General features: G+C 42.6%; 1 long non-coding RNA gene across 2 annotated transcripts; it reads left to right on the forward strand.

The window, feature by feature from the left end:
- Nucleotides 1–573: 573 nt before the first annotated feature.
- LOC134459964 (uncharacterized) lies at nucleotides 574–3,971 on the forward strand. 2 transcript variants are annotated; one of them, XR_010037118.1, is made up of 4 exons: nucleotides 574–1,134; nucleotides 2,616–2,748; nucleotides 3,586–3,722; nucleotides 3,874–3,971. It is a non-coding gene; the product is annotated as an uncharacterized LOC134459964 (long non-coding RNA). The 2 variants fall into 2 exon arrangements; XR_010037043.1 differs by lacking the exon at nucleotides 574–1,134 and having other exon boundaries at nucleotides 2,331–2,748.
- Nucleotides 3,972–4,552: the final 581 nt, after the last annotated feature.

Genomic DNA, 4,552 nt, shown 5'->3' on the forward strand with positions numbered 1-4,552 from the left:
AGGGGGAGAGCACCTCGGCAGTCTTGGTCATGAGCTCCCAATGAGCGGTCAGCATATCTGGCAGACTGCGCTCAGCTGCATAGAAACTGAGGGCACACAGTGTTGCCAATTTAGCGACTTTTGGCCACCTCTGGCGACAAAAAAATAATCTAGCGATGTAGCGACTTTTCAGGCTCAATCTGGCCGAATCTAGCGACTATTTAGCTTGTCTTGTGAGAGGCAAATGAGTCTCCCTCCCCACAACATCACACAATGCATTTTCAGTGGCGGGTAGAGACAGACACATGATGCACTACGGTGTGGCGGCTTTTGTGATACGCACAGGAATTCTCATGCACATGTACATCTGCTTGTATGAGGCTACGGCAAGCGATATGGGACAAAGATATGGCAGGAACCGAATGTCAACACAAACAGAGATTACACAATCTTCTATATGGTCACCAAATGATTTGGGACTGTCATTTATGTTATGTCTACACTTAGAATTAGACCAGAGTCTTGTTAAAGAGGTATATTTGATTTACCTCAACTGTACCCCGCACTTAAAGGTCCCATGGCATGAAATCTTCACTTAATAAGGTTTTTAGACCTTAAAATGAGTTCCTGTGGCCTCCTTAAGTCACCCCAGGGGTTAACATTTTCATAAGGTGTTTACTGAGCTGTCCTGCATTCGGTCAAGATTTGAAAAAAGGCGCGTTCAGGTGGCGCGCTGATTGGGCCTTCCCTTCTCTACGTAGCAGAGGGAAAAATGACCAACGCCCTGTTTCTGGGATCCACCAATAGAGCTAGACACTGTTTCCACCCACTATGGATTGCCCGCCCATCACATCAGCAGAGAAGAGCAAGTTCAACAGACAAGAAAAATGGCGGCGCCTAAGCAACTGAAACATGGAGGATGTGATAATATGGGGAAAAGCCTGTTTTCACTGCATATGGGAGACCCCCTGAAGACACAGTGGCTTGGTTTTATTTACCCAAATAATTTGCCAACGAAACTACCGAAGGCGTTGTTTGTGGGAAGCATTTTCGGGACGAGTGTTTTCACAATTTGGGACAGTACAGGGCCAGGTTCGCACAGCATGACATGGATCCGTACCAGGTCTCCCTGCGGGATCCGCAAGCTCCGAACAAGTAAGTGAATGGATTATAAATAGTGTTAATGACCAGATTACTTCATTTTGCTATGCTATGGGTGCCACCCATTAGCGTTGCAATAGCTATCTTGGCTATGTGCAGTTAGCACGAACAATTTCCTGGACCAATGGTACTCTGCGCTACAAACACACCAAAAGCAAGCATTACGCTCTGATCAACTGAGTTTAGTCTGACTGTGAAGTATAACGTTCCCGGTGTAAATTTAAACACATGACCAGATTACTTAATTTTGCTATGCTACGCGGGTGTCACCCATTATTAAAGGCTATCTTGGCTATGTGCAGCTAGCACGAACAATTTCCTGAACCATGGTACTGGTACTCTGCCCTACAAACACACCAAAAGCAAGCATTACGCTCTGATCAACTGAGTTTAGTCTGGAAAATGACTGTGAAGTATAACATTAACACCCGGTGTAATCTCTGCTCTGACCTCGAAACCATAAATTAATGTAGCATTCGTTCACTTTTCAAGAGGGATAAGCACATGTTTGAACCATTTTGGCTACCGCTGGGAAATTACTCCAGTGCTATCAGGATGTTTCCATCAACAGTTGTCATTGAGTGTAAGAAGACACCGTGGAATCGCAATGCCTAAAGTACTGTATTTTTTAACCAGATTATTATTTTCATGATGCATGTGTAACTACTGTATCGCAAGGGTTTTTGCACACTGTTGTGTGGGTTACGCGATGGGGTGTCATGGCTATGTGCCTGGTTTGAGTGTTTACAGTAGCAACGTAACTTGCTGGCTACCCTTGACACCCTCCTTGGCTTGCTTGTAGCACAGTTTTGAGCAGTCAGTCTTGGCTCGTCACGTCGTCAGTTTATCAAATGCTCGGATTTCGAACCACGAGATGTGTTATCTGCGTCTCGTTGAGTTTACCCATAGAACTAATACAATGTATTAATTCTATGGAGTTTACCAATACCCTTAGCCAGGCTCAAACTCGACTGCCGTGTGTCCGATTTTGACGTCAGGGTGCACACTTGAAAGAGAATCGCAACTGTGAATATCCCTGCTCGCAACCACCGACACAATGCCTAATGGCAGTTGTTATGAATGTATAAGCTTACAATCACTAACACCCAGTGCTGTTACATCAGTGTTAGTGAGTGCATGCAGACACTCGCTGATAGCAATAGGGCCTATGTGTAGTTGTCAGTACTACATTCATTTACCCACTACCCTCTTATAACGTGTGAAATAACCTAATAGTTATCATAATGTTATACCATGGATTCCTCCTATTTCCTTTGTGTGTCCACTTGAAATTGTGAACAAAGCTGGTTACTGGGGCAGTAATGCAAACATGTGTGCTTTCGTTTAGAAGACTCACTCTTGTCCCTCACAATGTCTTCTAACTATGCAGAACATGATGTGGCATAATGGGTGGGTGGGTGCATATTAGTGCATTGGGTATTTCTGAATCTCATTGAGTGTTGTTGTCTTCACAGGCCACCACAATAAGTGTACACGTTCAGACATATGGTTCATGGATGCTGCCTGCCAGACAGACTGCATTGCCACCTGGACTACAGCCACACCAGTTATCCTTGAAGACATTGCTGCCCCAGCCATGGAGTAAATGTATGTAGCCTACTGTATTTCCAACGTAGCTACTGTTGTGTAGCTTCAAAACGGTTCATTCATTTTTTCCCTTGGTTGTGTGATGATTAGTCATTCCACTATGTAAGTTACAGGTCAAAACATTTAACAGGTAATAAAACTGTATCAGGGTATGGTGCAGTCATTGATTGGAATCAGAAATATGACGACACTATGCAGGTCTACTGAGCCACATCAGAAATTACACTGAAATACCCGGGGAAGATGACGGCATCTTATAGGCCTACAACATTTTGGTTTACTGACCAGTGAAAAATGCAGATTAGAGAGACTGCGCAAGTTTTTTTCCTCAAGCCATCCGCTTTTTAAATTATATAAAAAAAACATGTGACTAATAACATTTTGAAGTGTTTCCATGCCATTTCTGCCTGTTCTGACTCACTTGTCTTTGAGTTTGAGAGCCTTATTGTGGATCATTGTTGATCATTGTGGATCATCAAGTTGTGTGCTTTAAATGGCAAGAAACACCTACCATCATATGTTCTTTCCACTAACTCCTGTCCTTCCTTGTGTTGCTTGTGGCCTTGAGATGACATTGCAAGATACATAATGTTGAATGGGGGAAAGTCCCACAAAAGTTGTTGTGCCTAGGCTGACTGCATATAACAGGGAAACTGAATTATTTTCTCCACGGATGGTGGGAATCAGGCCACAAGCACAAGTAGTGGACATGAGTTTGGATAATGGCGTGGATCCCTTCACTAGGCCCCCTGAAAACTTCTGTTGTGAATGATATTTCTATATTTGCTTTACCATAAAATGTATAATCTGTTCACAAATTGTCTGTTGTACTTACAGATGGCTCTCCTCTACAATGAAAATTCAAACGAACAACCGGCCCTATGACTACCTGCAGGAGGTGTACCTTTCTTCAAAATTGCCAAGACCAAGAAGGGATAGTGCATCAACCATCAAAAGATTAAGCCAACCTTTTGGTAAGTTTTCAAAAGAATGCATTCAATTCAACTCAATTTGACATAACATTTTTATTGGCGTTACTTCAATAGCACATTAAGTCTACAAAATAGGAGAATTAGAATTCTAAACAATATGTGTGCTTTTTTTCTGTATGTTTTGTGTGAAAAGGTTATGTTCATGTTCGTGGAACTCATTCTGGACAAGGTCTTTGGGAACCCTGCAAAGCAGACTGAGGCAATGTTGGCGTTGGTGCAGTTCACAGACGAGCCAGCCAGATAAAGAGGTCACAGCAAGCCTTGTGTTGAGGTTCATGCGTACTGCAGTCTGAATCCCCGGTGTAGTGTCCTTCGTCATCAAGGAACTCAGCATGGATATGCACGACAACACGGGAATCACTGTTGGACTTGAAGCAGCTGGAAAAAAAGAAAAGACAGTTGCAGAGATTGTTATTGCCGTCATTCTTTCACTACAATATTTGTCTTCAATAAATATGTTCCTATGGAATACTCTTGATGTTGTTGTAAATAAATGTTCACACTGCCTTTACATTGTCTGCATAATTGAATTAACAGCCCATGTGGGGGTGGGTGACCCTGCTATACAAGTTGTTACTCACTATTAAATTAAATCAAGTGTGCATCTCCTATTATAATGATCTGATAAAGATTAGAGATGGTAAAAGTTTCATCTTATTCACAGGTAGGCCCTACCTCTTTCTGAGGGCATTGACCACTGTATCAGGTTCCACACTAGCACCCACGCTTATTTATTTTATTTTTTTAAAAGGCAGTTCTATGATCGTGTTCGGTTTCTCGGGTAAACATGAGATAAGGCAGACACACATTTC

The sequence above is a fragment of the Engraulis encrasicolus genome, chromosome 1 (assembly GCF_034702125.1).
Source record: "Engraulis encrasicolus isolate BLACKSEA-1 chromosome 1, IST_EnEncr_1.0, whole genome shotgun sequence".
In the NCBI taxonomy this organism is placed as follows: Eukaryota; Metazoa; Chordata; class Actinopteri; order Clupeiformes; family Engraulidae; genus Engraulis; species Engraulis encrasicolus.